Raw genomic sequence first — 20,853 nt, 5'->3', positions numbered from 1 at the left:
TCCAGATAAAAGAGGAACACCACTAGTTAAAAATCCATTTATAGAAATCTCACTAAAACAGGACCGATATAAAAGCATCACACGACTTATAATAAAATCAGGCACCGCCATTTTTTTAAGAACCATAAAAAGGAACTCATGGGACACTCTATCAAAGGCCTTTTCAAAGTCAAGGGATAAAATAGCAAGGTTTTGGCCTCGATCTTTAAAATACCAAATAACATCTCTTAAAATATTAAGGGACTCAGTGATAGATCTACCAGGTACCCCACAGACCTGATTTGGGTGGATTAATTTACTGATAAAAGGTTTAAAACGGACCGCTATCAGTTTGGCTAAAATTTTATAATCTACATTTAAAAGCGTAATCGGGCGCCAATTTTTGAGCTGGTCCTTTCCACCCTTCTTTTTAAAAATTAGGGACACAATCCCCCTTCTCCAAGAAGGGGGCAGCTCTTCTACAATAAAAGCCTCTTTATATAGTAAAATCATATCCTCTTTTAAAACATCCCAAAAAGTTAGATAAAATTCAATAGGCAACCCATCCTCCCCAGGGGCCTTTCCCGCTGAAAAACTTTTAAAAACAAATAAAAGTTCCTCTAAATTAAGATCCCGGGATAAAACCTCCTGGTCCAAAGTATCTAACTTAAAATCAAGGGAGTTAAGAGCATGATTTAAAAAGGATTCATCAATAGCTTTTTTGCTAAAAAGGAGTTGGTAAAAATTAAAAGCTGCATTTAACATTCCTCCCACGGAAGTCTCCCCTTCTAGGTTTAAAATAGCGTCTCTTTTGTCATTTACCTTTTTAAAAAAGAATCGGGAGCACTTCTCGTCTTCTTCTAGATGCTTCACGTGGGAGTTAAAAATTATTTGTTTACCTTTATCATCAAGACATTTTTTTATTTCAGCTTTTAAGTTTAAAATATCAGAATCCACATCAAACCCAACATCCTTCAATTTAAAAAGCACATGTAGACGCTTATTAAGAACATAAAACCACTGTTTCTTTTCTCTAGCTTTCTTCCTACCTGCTCGGATAAAAAATAATTTAATTTTTGGTTTAATGCCCTCCCACCAGTGCAGCATGGTCTCGTGGGGTTTTCTCTGTAATTGCCAGCACTGGTAGGTCCGCACAAACTCATTTTTAATTTCGGGGTCCTCCAGGAGTGTGGCGTTCAACCTCCAGAGGCCCTTACTTACTTTTTGCTCTCCCTCGAGCTCCAGAGACACATTTAGGAGTTTGTGATCTGAAAAGATATTATTTAAAAGCATGCATTTTTGAGGGGTAAAATCATGAGAGGCAAAGATAAAATCGATTCTGGAGCTCACTCTTCCATTCGACCATGTGGCGCCTGGGTCTCCTGGCAAGAGATCCTTCCAGCAATCGCGTAATTTAAAATCATCAATAAAATTTTTGAGCAGGTAGGTAGTTAGGTCTTTTCTATTTGCATCACCCCCCTGCCGGCACTCTCCTTCTCTTATGCAGTTAAAATCACCCCCTACCAGCAGGGGGGTAGACCCAACACAAAACAGTGGTAATATCTTAAAAAGTTCTGCCCGCTCCTGTTTGTCAGGAGGGGCATACACATTTAAAATACGAATTAAAAGTCCATTAATATGTAGGTGGGTTAAAACAGCTCTGCCGGGCATAATCTCAATCACATTTTGTATGGAAATAAAACGGCCACGGCAGAGTAATCCCACACCTGAAGAACGACAGTCATTGGCTCCAGACCACACCGAAGGGCCCAGCTTCCAGTCTTGTTTTAAATCCATATAGTCCATGCTGTTAGGGATTCCACACTCCTGCAGTAGGCAAAAATCAAAGTCCATTGTCTCAAGAAAAGAAAATAAAGCAGCCCTGCGAACAGGGCTCTTTAGGGACCTCACATTCAGTGAGGAGAATTTTGGGGTACTAGAAGGCATCACTTATGGAGAGTCAGTGTCCACTTCTGAGGAGCCCGACCCCGATATACTCTGGGAGTCAGGCTGCCCCGCATCCGGGGACGCGAACTCCAAGATGTTCACAGGGTCAGAGCCGGATAGATGTTTAGACCCGACTCTTCCCCTGAATTCGCTTTCATCCGAGCTGCGGCATAGTGTTTTCCTCTTAATTGTGGACACGTCCTCTTCTCTCGTCCTCTTCCCCGTACTGGATAAATCCATACGCGCTCCGTCCTCGTCCTCCTCACTCGATGTCTCCTCGGTCTCCTGGCTGATGTCATCTCCGTCACGATCTCCGGCCTCTGCTACCTCAGGTGCGGCTACAGGTCTCTCCGGATCGCTGGTCATCTCGGGTTGCTCAGGAGCCTGTGAGGTCCCTTCCTTCTTTCTCATCATTCCGCCTACTGCATCTAAAGCCGTCTGCATCCGACCCTCTATTGGCGTAACAAGAGGGACGGACTCTAGCTCCCCAGCCGATCGGTGGCGGCTGGTGCTTGGGGTATCCCGCAAGGAGCCCCTGCGTCTGGACTCCTTATTTGGCTCTTCACCAGCCACCATCTCTGCCCAGTCCCCTTTTGTGGGTATCGAGGACCGGCGAGACTTTTTTCCGACCGGTTCCGGGTTGGAGCTTGGGGCCTTCATTACAGAGCTAGAACAGCCCTGCTCGGCCCCCTTGGAATCCCTAGGACCACCCTCCACACGTGGAGTGGAGGGTATTGGCCCTGACCCTTCGGTAGGTCCCGGGGCATTACCAGCAGTGCCCACACCTGTTGCAGGCTGCTGCCCTGGCCCCGGTCGGGGTGGCCCAGGTTTGGGTTCACCCCTCAATGACTGCGTTCTCTTTGGACAATCTTTGTACATGTGTCCTGTCTCCCCGCACAGGTTACACATGGTGCTGGAACTGCACTTGGAGGCCACGTGCCCAAGGCCTCCACATTTGTTACAGCGTATGACATGACCTTCACTGCATGCGTCTTTTGTATGTCCATACGACTGGCAGTTCCAGCAGAACCGGGGCATCTGGGGGTAAAAGAGATAACCCCGGTTCCTCCCAATGGCAAAGTTGGCTGGCGGATGTACAAAGCCTCGTATGCCACTTGGGTCTTGGAAGAACTTCACGAAGTACTTCCGTTTGCCATTCCAGAAGCCCTCTGCATTTTTTACTTCATGGCTGAAGTGTATCTCTTTACAATATCGCCCTAGGAAAATCTCGATGTCCCTGGCAGGGACAAACGGGCTATGCATCACCACGACGAGTGGAATGGATTCCTCGCCGTAGAGGAACGAGAAATTGAGCCCGTCCAGGCGCTCATCTGTCTGGTCCGCACCAGACAGGGCTGCACAGATGGTGTCGCAGCAGGCCGCGGTACAAAAGGAGATGGTATATCGTCCGCGGCCTTCCTGGTCATTAAGACACAGGATATTCTCCCGTCTGAGGCCGAAGAAGCCAAGCAAGATTTCCCCTACTATGAACTTCAGGTTCCTCCGCTGGCGATGTTTCTCCTCGACCTCAATCCGGATAGATTGTCGCAACTGGGTCTCCCCAGTCACGAATCCGTATGTGAACGGCATCACAGCTTGTCCCAACACAGCTTGTCGCAACAAGGAATCGCCCTTCTAGGCCGTCCGGCGCAAGCCGTCCGCCTAGTGATCCCTTCTCGTTGCCTGAGGACTAGTCCGACTACCCAATAGCTGCAGGGGGGTGAAGTCAAGGCGATAAACCTGTGACGATCCCCCCAGGCCAAGTAGCCGGGTACCCCAGGCACCTTCTGACAAAACCTCCTGTATAAATACACTTGGTCTTAGCCAAAAGGCCGAGAAGCGATAACCCGAACGGGCCGCGCGTTGACCGAGCCTGCCCAATACTGCTGTTCACCCCTTGCAGCGATTCAGCCTACTCCTAGGCAATTCCATGGGGCCCTGCAGGCTCACACACACTCACAGCTACTAAGCGGGAGGTGAATAAAGGCCGGAGAGGAAGCAAGACAGGATTTGCTTCTTTTGCTTGCACCACAATGCAGTGCTGAAAGAGGAGGAATCGACATAAAAACGCCTTCCTGGCAACGCCCAAATGCCCTCCTGCCGTGCAAACACTGGCAGCAGCAGCAGCAGCAGCAGCAGCAGCAGTAAGTGCATGCCCACTGCCACCCCTTCTCCTTTCACACCTTGTATCAGCTTTAATCCAGTCCAGTGCTGCCTGCTGAGCAGCACTGACCAACACTGCCTGGGCCCAGGCTTTTATCTCTGAGGCCCCATTATGATGTCAGAAAGCTGGCTCTGGCTCCTGAGGTCTCCACTATGACACGTGCAAAGTTCCGTCTGAACTTTATATAAGACGGTGCGGCTCAGTCAGTCACTCAGTGTTGCCTGAGAGGGCAACACTGCAACAGCCGGCCCCCAGGCTGTCTTTTTTTTGCACAGCTAGTTGCCTCCAGGAGGCCACAAGAGGGAGACAAGGGACTGCAAAATGGAAAATAGGCATCCACCAACTTTACAGACAACTTGTTCTCCTTGCTCCTACAACCTCCATCCTTGCACAGTTTGTTATTCTTCCAGGTAACATAGTAACAAATCCAAATTGCTGCTCTCTTTGTAGGCAAGCAAGGGTTTGTTGCAACTGCAATTCTTACTTCTTCTTGAAATGTAGGGACCACAGTACATTCCATCACATCCATGTAGTGTACACAGGTAGGTCCATTGTGACGGGCGGGCGGGCGGGCTGGCTGCTTTAATGGCTGTTTGCTGTTCCCCTACTCCACTCCACTATTTGACTATGGTGCTGCATCAATCAGTGGCTGGCTCAGGTGCAGCTCTTTAACCTACCTAGGAGGGAGGGCGGAGAGAAGACAAAGAAGGTGAATGAGCTGTTCCAATGTGAAATGCCGGAAACACAGAAACACAGACGATACAAAACAAGAGGTGGCAATGTATTAATTAATTGCATTTAATAAATTAGCTCATTATCACACATGACTGTACAAATGCATTGTCCAACAGGTGTTGAAATAATGGGATTAAAAGGGGAGATCCCATCCGAAAGACAAAAACAATGGCAAACACAAAAAGCACTTTTGGAATCTGATTTTAGTAAACACATAAGGAAAGGGTGCACCGGTCCTGGAAATACTGCAATACCAGGTCAATGCGTGGAGTGGACAGAGCAAGCTCTATTTCCATCTCCCTGTTCTAAAAATCCATTTAATATATGGTCCCCAGATAGGGGACGTATCAGATATTAAACTGATAAGAACAGATAAGGTTTCAACAAAGTTTTTTATTGGCAAAAATAATATATTTTACAGACTTTTTTTTAAGAATTGAAACCACAAGATAAAATCAATGGCATAATACATAAATATTCATACATTTAAATGAATACAAAAGAATAATAATAAGACCAGTAATACAGATGTTATAATAAAAGTACAGAACAATAGCAGGATAAAATTTGTACAGGGCATAAAAGACATAAAAGAATAAAACCATTTTTATTTACAATGTTATGGTATTCCACATTTGCAAACACCACATGGATGTTGCTTCTTTTACCCCTAGCTGCTTTTTGTCCCTAAGATAATAAATATACATTTCACTTAGGGCATATTTCACACAATTTTTAACGTCAATAAAATCATGTTTAAAAAGCAGAATGTTCCTAACCTTCCAGATGGCATTCTTAAAACAGTTTAAAATGATCCAACAGACCATTTGCTGTTTAAAACTTGGGCAGTTAAAAAGACCATAAAACACGTATTCAAATTTAAGATCTTTAAGACCGCAGGCCCATTTCAGCAATGGGCCTACCTTCCTCCAAACCTCCTGTGCATATGGGCAGTTCCAAAACAGGTGCATTACCGTCTCGTCGTCACCACACCTGTCTCTCGGGCACTTGGCTCTCGCCACCAGTCCTCGCCTATGCTGGAATTCACGGGTAGGGAGGCACTGGTGAACGATTGCCCAGGCAAGGTCCCTGTGCACATTTGCCATAAATTTCCCGAAAACGTTCCGCCACACCACCTTGGACCTTGCCTGTGAGAAATTTGAAACTGCCAGTGTATCTTCCTGCCGCCTACAGGAGAGTGACACTTTTTTCTGGTCCCCCAATATGTCAGGCCCCAATTCTTGGAGACCTAGTAGCCTGACAGTTTTTCCGAGCACCGCATATTGTTTTGGGGGACACAGAAGCACAGGAGAATTCAAAGGGACACGAAACCATCGTTTAAAAATCATGCCCGTAGCGTACTTTAAAAAGTAGCTAAAAATACCATCAGAATTATACATTTTAAAACAGAAGCAAAAGTATTTAATGTAAAAGAAGTTAAAAAGGTTAGGAACATCTCTCCCGCCATTGTCCTTACATCTGTACATAAAATCACGTTTTAGTTTTTCCATTTTGGAACCCCATAAAAACATAAAACAGATCCTGGTCACTTTTTTAATATATAAAATTGTTGGAGGGAAAACCATAGCTACATAGAGCATTATAGGTAATAAAACAGATTTAATTATTAAAACTTTTCCCTCCATGGTGAGATTTCTCAAATTCCACATTAAAACCTTTTTTTCCATTTTGGCAATTACTGAATCCCAATTGGGTCTCCCATCGTTTTCTTGATTAAAAACAATTCCTAAAATTTTTATCTGATCCTGCTGCATGTTAACTCCTGGTGTCACAGAGGAATCCCATACACCAGTATAAAAACAGTCACACTTATCAACGTTTAATTTAAAACCAGAGGCTTCACAAAAAAAGCCGGTGTTCCTCAATGCCCTTCTCATAGAAGCGGCGTCTGGGCATAGGACGGTGGCGTCATCCATATAGCCCAGGATTTTTACCTGGTTCCCCCTTCCTCCAGGTATGGGCACGCCTCTGATGACTTTATCATCTCTTATTAGGGTGAACAGAGGTTCTATGGCACAAATAAAAAGGAGCGGAGACAACGGGCACCCCTGTTTCACCCCTGATAAAAGAGGAACACCTTTAGTTAAAAATCCGTTGATAGAAATTTGGCTAAAACAGGATCGATATAAAAGCTTAATACGTGTTAAAATAATTTCAGGAACAGCCATCTTTTTAAGAACCATAAAAAGATATTCATGGGAGACCCGGTCAAAAGCCTTCTCGAAATCTAAGGATAAAATAGCAAGACTTTGACCCCTTTCTTTAAAATACCAAATGATGTCACGTAAAATATTCAGGGACTCAGTAATTGACCTCCCAGGTACCCCACATACCTGGTTTGGATGGATTAATTTATGAATAAAAGGTTTAAAACGGATTGTTATTAGTTTAGCTAAAATTTTACAATCAACGTTTAAAAGAGTAATAGGGCGCCAGTTTTTTAACTGGTCCTTCTCACCTTTTTTAAAAATTAAGGACACAATCCCCCTCCTCCAGGAAGGGGGCAGCTCTTCAGTAATAAAAACTTCCTTATACAATAAAAACATGTCATTCTTTAAAATTTCCCAAAAAGCATGATAAAATTCGATGGGCAGACCATCTTCCCCAGGAGCTTTCCCATTAGAAAAACTTTTAAAAGCAAATAAAAGTTCCTCCAAGGTAATATTACGGGATAAAACTTCCTGGTCTAAAATATCTAGCTTGGCATCAAGGGAATTAAGAACATGTTCTAAAAAGGAAGGATCAATATTTTTCTTGTTAAAAAGAGATTGGTAGAAATTAAAAGCAGAATTTAAAATGCCGACCATAGTGGTTTCTCCTTCAAGGTTTAAAATGACATCTCGTTTATCCATTACCTTTTTGAAGAAGAACCGGGAACACTTCTCGCCATCCTCGAGGTGCTTTACATGTGAATTAAAAATTATTTGTTTCCCTTTCTCTTCTATGGCATGTTTTATTTCAGCTTTAAGATTTAAGATATCATCATCAACATCCATACCAATCTCCTTCAATTTAAAAAGCACATGTAAACGTTTATTAAGAACATAAAACCATTGTTTTTTCTCTTTTGCTTTCTTCTTACCTGCTCGAATAAAAAAAGCTCTGATTTTGGGTTTAATGCCCTCCCACCAGTGTAGCATAGGCTGACTGGGCGCTCTATGGGACTGCCAACACTGGTAGGTCCGCACAAACTCCTCTTTAATGATGGGGTCCTCCAGGAGCGTGGTGTTTAGTCTCCAGGGACCCCTACAAGCTTTTTGCTCCCCCTCTAGCTCCAAGTGCACCGAAAGGAGCTTGTGATCAGATAAAATATTTGTTAAAAGCAAACATTTTTTGGGAATAAAACTGTTAGAAGTGAAAATAAAATCAATTCTGGAGCTCACTCTTCCATTGGACCAGGTGGGGCCTGGGTCTGCAGGCAAGAGTTCCCTCCAGCAATCTTTCAATTTAAAATCACCAATAAAATTCTTGAGCAGGTAAGAAGTACGGTCAATTTTTCGATTAAAATCCCCACCCTGCCGGTGTTCTCCATCTCGTACACAGTTAAAATCACCACCCACCAGCAGGGGGGTAGACCCAACACAAAACAATGGTAAAATTTCTAATAGTTCTGCCCTCTCCTGTTTGGAAGGAGGGGCATAAACGTTTAAAACACGAATTAAAATTCCATTAAAAAGCAAATGTATTAAAATAGCTCTGCCGGGCATGATTTCAGTCACTGTTTGGATGGAGATAAAACGACCTCGGCAGAGCAATCCAACCCCCGCAGAGCGACAGTCATTTCCACCAGACCAGACTGAGGGGCCTAGTTTCCAGTCCATCTTTAGATCTTCATATTCCAAGTCATTAGGGATTCCACATTCCTGAAGCAGGCAAAGGTCAAAGTCCACAGTCTCTAAAAATGAAAATAAAGCAGTCCTGCGAACAGGGCTCTTTAGGGACCTCACATTTAGTGAGGCGACTTTGATAGGAACCAACATAGTCTCAGTTTAAGTCAGAGTCCGAACCAGAAGAGTCGTACTCGGAGATCAGCTGCGAATCTGGACCCCCTTTTTGAGGGGTCAACAAATCTTTAATGTTGGTAGGGTCAGAGCCAGATACGTGGGCGGCTCCAACCCCCACACTGCTTTCATCGGAACTCCGGTAGGCAGCTTTCCTCCGAACTCCGGACTCCTCCTCCTCTCGCTGTCTCTTAGCAGAATGGCTCCTATCCATCTCCTCGAAGTCGCTCTCACCCATCTCTGGCCCCTGGCTGAAGATATCGCTGATGTCTCTACTTGGCAGCTGCACAGGGGCCTGTGAGGTCCCATCACTTTTGGCAACCTTTGCCTGCTTACGGGGAGCCTTCATCGCAAGCCCCTCTACAACCGCAGTGGAGGAACTTTGCTCTGGCTCCCCTGTTGACCGGTAATGGTCAAAACGAGGCTCCAATCCAGCATGTTTGGGGGTTTTCTTAATGGAGCCCTCGTTTGACACAGAGTGTCTCCGCTCCATGCCCACACTCTTGGGACAGGCGTCAGGTCTTACCGCAGAACCTACGGAAGCACGACGCCTGTCGCTAACCACTGCCTCAACAGGGTCCACTGCAGGCGGAGCAGAGGACCCGTCTGCAGAGGTGCCGGTCAACTTATGTCCAGCAGAGTCAGAATTCCTCCTGCTCTGCCTGGACCCAGTGGAATCCCTGTGGCCGTCCCTCGAGGCTGACATCGGTGGGCCCCCCGATGGAGCTGTGAAGGACTTTGGCCTGGACCCCTCAGTCGTCAATGCTCGTTTTGGGGCATTACCAGCGGCGTCTGCACATGTTGCAAACTGCCGCTCTGGCCCTGGTCTGGGTGGCCCAGACTTCGCTCTGCGGGGGCAGTCTTTAAAAGCATGCCCAGTCATGCCGCACAGATTGCACAACACCTCGGAACTGCATTTTGCCGCCACGTGTCCAACCTGGCCACACCTGTTACACTGCACCACATGGGGCCGGTCACAATGTTCTCTGGTGTGGCCATATCTCAAGCAGTTCCGGCAGGCTATTGGCATCTGGGGGTAAAATAAGAATCCTCGATTCTTCCCAATGGCAAAGTTCTGGGGTGGGTGGTGAAAGCCTCCAATGCCATTGGGATCCTGGCGGAACTTCACCCAATATTTTCTTTTCCCATTCCAGAAGCTCTGGGTATTCAAGATCTTGTGTGAGAAGCGGACCTCCCTGCAGTAACGACTGAGGAAGGTTTCAATGTCACACTCTGGGACAAATGGACTGAACATACATATCACGAGCGGGACCTCTTCCTCCCCGTAGAGGAATAAAAAGTTCAGTCCATTTAGCCGCTCCTCACTCTGGCCCGCATCAGATAGTTTCTTGTGCATATTCTCGCAGCATGCCGCGGCCGTAAAGGAGATGGTGTACCGACCGCGGCTTTCCTGGTCATTGAGACACAGGATGTCCGCCCGCTTGAGCCCCAGGAAGTCCAGCAGAATCACCTCCACAATGAAGCGAAGGTTCTTCCGCTGACGATGGCCTTCTTCCACCTCGATGCGGACGGACTGGCGCAACCGGGTGTCCCCGGATGCGAAACCAAATGTGAATGGCATTTTCAGTGCCTGGGGCTAAGCCTGTCCCTTATAGCAGCAAGGGCTCAGATTCCACAATTAAGTGAAACCCTCCCCCAAGGCCAAGGATTAGGGTACCCCAGACACCTACGATGCCCGACAAAACGCCCTTGGAACGCTCGTTTAATGACGCCTCAAGGCCGGTTGACCTCTTGGAAAAGGCGCGATCGCCACTCGTTGTCCGGGGGCTAAGCCCACTCCCCAAATAGCAGCAAGGGGGTGAAGTCTCTCTGTGAAAAGAGACGATCCCCCAAGGCCAAGGAGCAGGGTACCCCGGACACCTCCCAACAAAACCAGATGCAGAAATACTACACCCGATCTTGCCAAAAGGCCGAGAAGCGATAACCCGAACGGGCCGCGCGTTGACCGAGCCTGCCCAATACTGCTGTTCACCCCTTGCAGCGATTCAGCCTACTCCTAGGCAATTCCATGGGGCCCTGCAGGCTCACACACACTCACAGCTACTAAGCGGGAGGTGAATAAAGGCCGGAGAGGAAGCAAGACAGGATTTGCTTCTTTTGCTTGCACCACAATGCAGTGCTGAAAGAGGAGGAATCGACATAAAAACGCCTTCCTGGCAACGCCCAAATGCCCTCCTGCCGTGCAAACACTGGCAGCAGCAGCAGCAGCAGCAGCAGCAGCAGCAGTAAGTGCATGCCCACTGCCACCCCTTCTCCTTTCACACCTTGTATCAGCTTTAATCCAGTCCAGTGCTGCCTGCTGAGCAGCACTGACCAACACTGCCTGGGCCCAGGCTTTTATCTCTGAGGCCCCATTATGATGTCAGAAAGCTGGCTCTGGCTCCTGAGGTCTCCACTATGACACGTGCAAAGTTCCGTCTGAACTTTATATAAGACGGTGCGGCTCAGTCAGTCACTCAGTGTTGCCTGAGAGGGCAACACTGCAACAGCCGGCCCCCAGGCTGTCTTTTTTTTGCACAGCTAGTTGCCTCCAGGAGGCCACAAGAGGGAGACAAGGGACTGCAAAATGGAAAATAGGCATCCACCAACTTTACAGACAACTTGATCTCCTTGCTCCTACAACCTCCATCCTTGCACAGTTTGTTATTCTTCCAGGTAACATAGTAACAAATCCAAATTGCTGCTCTCTTTGTAGGCAAGCAAGGGTTTGTTGCAACTGCAATTCTTACTTCTTCTTGAAATGTAGGGACCACAGTACATTCCATCACATCCATCTAGTGTACACAGGTAGGTCCATTGTGACGGGGGCGGGCGGGCGGGCTGGCTGCTTTAATGGCTGTTTGCTGTTCCCCTACTTCACTCCACTATTTGACTATGGTGCTGCATCAATCAGTGGCTGGCTCAGGTGCAGCTCTTTAACCTACCTAGGAGGGAGGGCGGAGAGAAGACAAGGAAGGTGAATGAGCTGTTCCAATGTGAAATGCCGGAAACACAGAAACACAAACGACACAAAACAAGAGGTGGCAATGTATTAATTAATTGCATTTAATAAATTAGCTCATTATCACACATGACTGTACAAATGCATTGTCCAACAGGTGTTGAAATAATGGGATTAAAAGGGGAGATCCCATCCGAAAGACAAAAACAATGGCAAACACAAAAAGCACTTTTGGAATCTGATTTTAGTAAACACATAAGGAAAGGGTGCACCGGTCCTGGAAATACTGCAATACCAGGTCAATGCGTGGAGTGGACAGAGCAAGCTCTATTTCCATCTCCCTGTTCTAAAAATCCATTTAATATATGGTCCCCAGATAGGGGACGTATCAGATATTAAACTGATAAGAACAGATACTACACTTGATCTTAGCCAAAAGGCCGAGAAGCGATAACCCGAACGGGCCGCGCGTTGACCGAGCCTGCCCAATACTGCTGTTCACCCCTTGCAGCGATTCAGCCTACTCCTAGGCAATTCCATGGGGCCCTGCAGGCTCACACACACTCACAGCTACTAAGCGGGAGGTGAATAAAGGCCGGAGAGGAAGCAAGACAGGATTTGCTTCTTTTGCTTGCACCACAATGCAGTGCTGAAAGAGGAGGAATCGACATAAAAACGCCTTCCTGGCAACGCCCAAATGCCCTCCTGCCGTGCAAACACTGGCAGCAGCAGCAGCAGCAGCAGTAAGTGCATGCCCACTGCCACCCCTTCTCCTTTCACACCTTGTATCAGCTTTAATCCAGTCCAGTGCTGCCTGCTGAGCAGCACTGACCAACACTGCCTGGGCCCAGGCTTTTATCTCTGAGGCCCCATTATGATGTCAGAAAGCTGGCTCTGGCTCCTGAGGTCTCCACTATGACACGTGCAAAGTTCCGTCTGAACTTTATATAAGACGGTGCGGCTCAGTCAGTCACTCAGTGTTGCCTGAGAGGGCAACACTGCAACAGCCGGCCCCCAGGCTGTCTTTTTTTTGCACAGCTAGTTGCCTCCAGGAGGCCACAAGAGGGAGACAAGGGACTGCAAAATGGAAAATAGGCATCCACCAACTTTACAGACAACTTGTTCTCCTTGCTCCTACAACCTCCATCCTTGCACAGTTTGTTATTCTTCCAGGTAACATAGTAACAAATCCAAATTGCTGCTCTCTTTGTAGGCAAGCAAGGGTTTGTTGCAACTGCAATTCTTACTTCTTCTTGAAATGTAGGGACCACAGTACATTCCATCACATCCATCTAGTGTACACAGGTAGGTCCATTGTGACGGGCGGGCGGGCGGGCGGGCTGGCTGCTTTAATGGCTGTTTGCTGTTCCCCTACTCCACTCCACTATTTGACTATGGTGCTGCATCAATCAGTGGCTGGCTCAGGTGCAGCTCTTTAACCCCTTAAGGACGCAGCCTAGTTTGGGCCTTAAGGCTCAGAGCCCATTTTTCAAATCTGACATATTTCACTTTATGTGGTAATAACGTCGGAATGCTTAAACCTATCCAAGCGATTCTGAGATTGTTTTCTCGTGACACTTTGGGCTTCATGTTCGTGGTAAAATTTGGTCGATATATTCAGTCTTTATTTGTGAAAAATTGCAAAATGTAGAGAAAATTTACAAAAAATAGCATTTTTCAGAATTTAAATGCATCTGCTTGAAAAACAGACGGTTATACCACCCAAAATAGTTACTAGTTCACATTTCCCATATGTCTACTTAAGATTGGCATCGTTTTTTGAACATTATTTTATTTTTCTTGGACGTTGCAAGGCTTAGAACATAAACAGCAATTTCTCATATTCTTAAGAAAATTTCAAAAGCCTTTTTTTGAAGGTACCGGTTCAGTTCTGAAGTGGATTTGAGGGGCCTATGTATTAGTTACCCCCATAAAACACCCCATTTTAAAAACTAGACCCCTCAAAGTATTCAAAACAGCATATAGAAAGTTTTTTAACCCTTCAGGCATTTCACAGGAATTAAAGCAAAGTGGAAATGAAATTTGCAAATTTCATTTTTTTCTGCTGAATTTCAAATTTATTAATTTTTTTTCTGTAACACAGAAGGTTTTACCAGAGAAATACTACTAAATATGTATTGTCCAAATTCTGCAGTTTTTATAAATGTCCCACATGTGGCCCTAGTGCGCTCGTGGACTAAAACACAAGCCCTAGAAGCAAAGAAGCACCTAGTGCATTTTAAGGCCTCTTTTTTATTAGAATATATTTTAGGCAGCATGCCAGGTTTGAAGAGGTGTTGAGGTATCAAAACAATGGAAACCCACCAGAAGTGACCCCATTTTGGAAATTACACCCCTCAAGGAATTAATTTATGGTTTTTGTTATCATTTTGACCGCACAGTTTTTTCACAGCACCTATTTGAATTGGGCTGTGAAATGAAAAAAATGATATTTTTTCCAATAAGATGTAATTTTTGATCAAAATTTCTTATTTTCACAGGGAACAACATACCCCATTTTGTTGCCCAATTTGTCCTTAGTGCGGCAATACCCCATTTGTGGTGATAAACTGCCGTTTGGGCCCATGGGAGGGCTCAGAAGGAAAGGAGCGCTATGTGTTTGTTGGAGTCCAGATTTTGCTGGATTGGTTTTCGGGTGCCATGTCGCATTTGCAGAGCCCCAGAGGTATCAAAGCAATGGAAACCCACCAGAAGTGACCCCATTTTGGAAACTACACCCCTCAAGGAATTCATTTATGGTTTTTGTTATCATTTTGACCGCACAGTTTTTTCACAGCACCTATTTGAATTGGGCTGTGAAATGAAAAAAAAGATATTTTTTCCAATAAGATGTAATTTTTGATCAAAATTTCTTATTTTCACAGGGAACAACATACCCCATTTTGTTGCCCAATTTGTCCTTAGTGCGGCAATACCCCATTTGTGGTGATAAACTGCCGTTTGGGCCCATGGGAGGGCTCAGAAGGAAAGGAGCGCTATGTGTTTGTTGGAGTCCAGATTTTGCTGGATTGGTTTTCGGGTGCCATGTCGCATTTGCAGAGCCCCAGAGGTATCAAAGCAATGGAAACCCACCAGAAGTGACCCCATTTTGGAAACTACACCCCTCAAGGAATTCATTTATGGTTTTTGTTATCATTTTGACCGCACAGTTTTTTCACAGCACCTATTTGAATTGGGCTGTGAAATGAAAAAAAAGATATTTTTTCCAATAAGATGTAATTTTTGATCAAAATTTCTTATTTTCACAGGGAACAACATACCCCATTTTGTTGCCCAATTTGTCCTTAGTGCGGCAATACCCCATTTGTGGTGATAAACTGCCGTTTGGGCCCATGGGAGGGCTCAGAAGGAAAGGAGCGCTATGTGTTTGTTGGAGTCCAGATTTTGCTGGATTGGTTTTCGGGTGCCATGTCGCATTTGCAGAGCCCCAGAGGTATCAAAGCAATGGAAACCCACCAGAAGTGACCCCATTTTGGAAACTACACCCCTCAAGGAATTCATTTATGGTTTTTGTTATCATTTTGACCGCACAGTTTTTTCACAGCACCTATTTGAATTGGGCTGTGAAATGAAAAAAAAGATATTTTTTCCAATAAGATGTAATTTTTGATCAAAATTTCTTATTTTCACAGGGAACAACATACCCCATTTTGTTGCCCAATTTGTCCTTAGTGCGGCAATACCCCATTTGTGGTGATAAACTGCCGTTTGGGCCCATGGGAGGGCTCAGAAGGAAAGGAGCGCTATGTGTTTGTTGGAGTCCAGATTTTGCTGGATTGGTTTTCGGGTGCCATGTCGCATTTGCAGAGCCCCAGAGGTATCAAAGCAATGGAAACCCACCAGAAGTGACCCCATTTTGGAAACTACACCCCTCAAGGAATTCATTTATGGTTTTTGTTATCATTTTGACCGCACAGTTTTTTCACAGCACCTATTTGAATTGGGCTGTGAAATGAAAAAAAAGATATTTTTTCCAATAAGATGTAATTTTTGATCAAAATTTCTTATTTTCACAGGGAACAACATACCCCATTTTGTTGCCCAATTTGTCCTTAGTGCGGCAATACCCCATTTGTGGTGATAAACTGCCGTTTGGGCCCATGGGAGGGCTCAGAAGGAAATGACCACCATTTGGCCTACTGGAGCTTTTCTGGTGCTAAGTCATGTATGCAGAAGCCCCTGAGGTACCAGTAGAGTTGAAACCCCCGAGAAGTGACCCCATTTTAAAAACTACACCTCTTAAGACATTCATCTAGAGGTGTAGTGAGCATTTTGACCCCACAGGTACTGTGTAAAAGATAATGCGCAGCAGATGGTGCAGAGTGAGATTTGCAATTTTATATATATATATATATATGGCATGTCAGTGTCCGATATAGTGTGCCCAGCATGCGCCACCGGAGATATACACCCCTTAAATTGTAATGTGGGTTCTCCTGGGTACGGCAATACCCTACATGTGGCTGTTATCAGCTGCCTGGGCACACAGCAGGGCTCAGAAGGGAAAGATGAGGGGGGTAAGCTGTGCGGAGTGCATCAGGGTAAATTAAAAATCAAGGGATGTATGATACATTTTAAAACAATCTTTTATACAGAGCCCTGGTTTTTCGGGACACGTGTCACATTGGTATATTGTGTTCTTCCTTATCCCCCTCTTATAGCAGACTCTGCACCTCTTTTGACTCTTTCCCTTTCCACCGGTTTGGGGAACTTCTCTTGGAAAGTGTTGCCCTGGTACGATGCGTGTGGCCTCGCTTCCAGAAGTACTGGGTGCCCCCCCTTCCTGGTCCCTAAAGATTAGATCTTGAAATTCCAGGAAAGTTCCCCTCTGGCCTGCACATCGACGTAGCACGTACGCATTGTACAAAGCCATCTGTATGATGTGCCCGGCCAGCTTCTTATACCACACCGCATGGCGCTGTAGGCCTTCAGGACTTGATTTGACAAGTCCTTCCCTCCCATGTACCTATTGTAGTCCAGGATGCAGTCTGGTTTGGGGGTGGCCTTTCCTTCATATATCCTAAACCTGTAGGTATACCCTGATGCACTCTCACAGCTTATACATCTTCACGCCATACCTTGCCCTCTTACCCGACAGGTACTGGCGGAATTGAACCCTCGCTTTAAAATGTACCAGGGACTCATCAATAGAAATACACTTCTCGGGGGTGTATGCTTGGGAAAACCGGACACTGGAACGGTCTAATAGGGGTCTCCGTTTATACAAACGGTCAAAATGGGGTCATCTCGGGGTGGGCACGACTCATTATCAGTATAATGTGAGAAGCGAAGTATTGCCTCATTTATTTATTTTTTTAGGTTCCAGTTCAGTTCTGAAGTTGCTTTGAGGGGCCCATATATTAGAAACCCCTATCAAACACCCCATTTTAGAAACTAGACCCCTCAAAGTATTCACAACAGCATGTAGAAAGTTTATGAACCCTTTAGGTGTTTCACAGAAATTTAGAGCAAAGTAGAGGTGAAATTTACTTTTTTTTTTTTTGTCAGAAAATCCTCTTTATACCATTTTTTTTATAACACAAAAGGATTTATCAGAGAAACGCAACTTAATACGTATTGCCCAGATTCTGCAGTTTAGAGAAATATCCCACACGTGGCCCTCGGGCCGGTAATGGACTGAAGCACCGGCCTCCGAAGCAAAAGAACACCTAGTGGATTTTGAGCCCTCTTTTTTATTAGGCACCATGTCCGGTTTGAAGAGGTCTTGTGGTGCCAAAACAGTGGAAAACCCCCAAAAGTGACCCCAATTTGGAAACTAGAGACCTTGAGGAATCCATTGCAGTTTTCATGTCATGCATGCGACTTTTTGATCAGTCTTTATTCTATTTTTATGTGGCGCGGTGACTAAAAAACCGCAATTCTACTATTGTTTTTTTGTTCTATTTTTTTCACAGCGTTCACCGTGCGCTATAAATAACACATTCACTTCATTCTGCGGGGCGATACGATTACGGCGATACCAGATGTTTATAGTTTTTTTATGTCTTATGGCGTTTGCACAATAAAATACGTTTTGTAAGCAATCATTCACTTTTTGTGTTACCTTATTCTAAGAGCCAGAACGTTTTTATTTTTCCTTCAAAAAAGCCGTGCGAGGACTTATTTTTTGCGTAACGAACTGTAGTTTCGATCAGTACCATTTTTCGGTACATGCGACTTTTTGATCTCTTTTTATTCCATTTTTTGGGAGGTGAAGTGACCAAACAATTGTGATTGTGGTGCGGTTTATTATTTATTTTTTTTACGGCGTTCACCGCGCGGGATAAATAACGAAATAATTTTGTAGTTCAGGCCGTTACGGACGCGGCGATACCAATTATGTATAGTTTATTTGTTTATTTATTTATTTATTTTAATAATAAAGACTGACAAGGGAAAAAGGGGGATTTTTACTTTTATTACTTTTAAAACTTTTATTTTCTTATTTTTACACAACTTTTTTTAACTTTTTTTTTACTTTTTTACTTTGTCCCATTAGGGGACTTGAGGGCAGGAGGTCCTGATCGCTATTCTAATACACTGCACTACATGCGTAGTGCAGTGTATTAGAACTGTCAGCTACTCACTGACAGCAAGCATAGTGGGTCCTGACTCTGTCAGGACCCACTAGGCTTCCGTCTATGACATAGCCGGACGCCATTTTTTGGTGTCCGGTTGCCATAGTCACCATCGCCGGCCGCTATCGTGTAGCAGGCCGGCGATGGCGGATTAACCCCTAAGAAGCCGCGATCGCTATTGAACGCGGCTTCTGAGGGGTTAAATCTGCGGGGACCACCGCGATCGGTCCCGGCACATTGAGCAGTGATAGTCTGCTGTCGGAAACAGCAGCTATCACAGCTCATGCACGCGCCCCGCGCGAACGGCGCCGTGTTTACTCCATGACATACTATTATGTCATGGAGCGCGAACGATGCACTTACCATGACATAATAGTATGACCTGGAGCGTTAAGGGGTTAACCTACCTAGGAGGGAGGGCGGAGAGAAGACAAGGAAGGTGAATGAGCTGTTCCAATGTGAAATGCCGGAAACACAGAAACATAGACGACACAAAACAAGAGGTGGCAATGTATTAATTAATTGCATTTAATAAATTAGCTCATTATCACACATGACTGTACAAATGCATTGTCCAACAGGTGTTGAAATAATGGGATTAAAAGGGGAGATCCCATCCGAAAGACAAAAACAATGGCAAACACAAAAAGCACTTTTGGAATCTGATTTTAGTAAACACATAAGGAAAGGGTGCACCAGTCCTGGAAATACTGCAATACCAGGTCAATGCGTGGAGTGGACAGAGCAAGCTCTATTTCCATCTCCCTGTTCTAAAAATCCATTTAATATATGGTCCCCAGATAGGGGACGTATCAGATATTAAACTGATAAGAACAGATTTTTTTTTTTTTAAGTTGGCTACCCCCTCGCGGGGGTGTCAATGATTTATTACTTAAAATTCAAAAAATATTTACAATGAATTACAGCTTTTTACAATGAATTACAGTAATAAAATCAATTTACATAAAAACACATAAAAAGGGGACATGGTGGCAAATTCTTATATATTGGAGTTCCATTCTTTTACAAACCATTTATTTGAAAGGGTGGCATTTCTTTTTTTATCTAATAAATAATAAATGTACATCTCGCTAAAACAAAGACCTAAAACATTGTCAACAGATAAAACATCGTGCTTAAAAATCAGGATGTTCCTGGCCTTCCACAGAGCTTCTTTTACGCAGTTCATCGTCTTCCATGCAATAGTCTTTTGGTTCGCGGTTGGGCATCCAAAGAGTCCATATAAAATCATTTCGTAAGTCAAGTCCTTTAGGTCTGCCATCTTCTTCATTAGAGGGAATATCTTTATCCAAATATGTTTAGTAAAATCGCAAGTCCAAAAAATATGACGCACGGTCTCCTCAGCCTGGCAGCCTTCCCTCGGACAGATGGCAGACCTCGCGAATCCTCTCCTGAATTGGAATGCCCGGCATGGAAGACATTGATGAACGCAGCTCCAGGCCAGGTCCATCTGTGTATTAAAAAGATAAAACACATTAACCATTTTGAAGATAAAAGCACAGCGTTCATTATTAAAATTTTCAATATTAGTGACGACTTCATTTCCTCTTATGTCTTTTATAAGTTTCTTACTGTTTATCATGTCATTAAAATTTTTCCCTTTAAAATTAAACAAGGCCACTATTTTCTCTAAAATCACATAATTTGCTGGTAGATTAAAAGCATAAGGTGAGGTTAAAACAATTTCAAACCACCCCATCCTTCGCATAAAAAACCCAGTATTAAAACGTAGAAAATAAGACCAATGATGTTGTTTAAAAAGAGAATTAAGACAGAAACAAAAGTACTTGATTAAAAGAAACCTATTAAAATCTGGAAAGTCTTTGCCACCCTTTGGTTTGATTTTCATTACCGTCTCACGTTTAAGTTTCTCCATTCTGGAACTCCAAAAGAAGGTAAAACAAGCTTTAGTAATTTTTCTTAATAAAACCGTGGGAGGAGGGAAAACCATGCTTAAGTATAAAAGCAAAGGTAAAATTATCATTTTAATTATTAAAATTTTTCCCTCCATGGTAAGCTTCCTCATGTTCCACATGCATATTTTTTGATTTACCTTCTGCGCCACCATGTCCCAACTGATAAAACCATTGTCGTACCCACTGAAGGAGACACCTAAAATTTTAATATTATCAGACACAGGAACCGGTATATCTCTAAGAGCCATGCTTCCTATGTTTAAAATATGACTCTTGCTGAAGTTTACTTTAAAACCGGAAGCACAGCAATAAAACTCGATTTGCCTAAGGGTTCTCTGAAGCGACAGGGCGTCCCTACATAAAACCGCCACATCATCCATGTACCCCACTGCTTTGGCCTCTACGCCGCCTCCCCCGGGCAGGGGGACTCCACGGATACACTTATCGCGGCGAATTGCGCATAACAGAGGCTCCAATGCACATATAAAAAGCAGTGGGGACAAGGGAC

At 44.5% G+C, this 20,853-nt stretch overlaps 2 non-coding genes and 1 pseudogene across 2 annotated transcripts; all 3 read right to left on the bottom strand.

The window, feature by feature from the left end:
• Positions 1-5,045: 5,045 nt before the first annotated feature.
• Positions 5,046-5,237, bottom strand: LOC142679617 (U2 spliceosomal RNA). The gene has a single exon (XR_012852836.1). It is a non-coding gene; the product is annotated as a U2 spliceosomal RNA (small nuclear RNA).
• Positions 5,238-12,070: 6,833 nt separating this feature from the next.
• Positions 12,071-12,261, bottom strand: LOC142679420 (U2 spliceosomal RNA). The gene has a single exon (XR_012852675.1). It is a non-coding gene; the product is annotated as a U2 spliceosomal RNA (small nuclear RNA).
• A 6,832-nt stretch (positions 12,262-19,093) lies between these two features.
• LOC142679644 (U2 spliceosomal RNA) lies at positions 19,094-19,318 on the bottom strand (annotated as a pseudogene).
• Between the last annotated feature and the right edge of the window lie 1,535 nt (positions 19,319-20,853).

Source organism: Rhinoderma darwinii (assembly GCF_050947455.1).
Source record: "Rhinoderma darwinii isolate aRhiDar2 chromosome 2 unlocalized genomic scaffold, aRhiDar2.hap1 SUPER_2_unloc_55, whole genome shotgun sequence".
NCBI classification, from domain to species: domain Eukaryota; kingdom Metazoa; phylum Chordata; class Amphibia; order Anura; family Rhinodermatidae; genus Rhinoderma; species Rhinoderma darwinii.
This window is presented reverse-complemented; position numbering and strand designations above follow the sequence as displayed.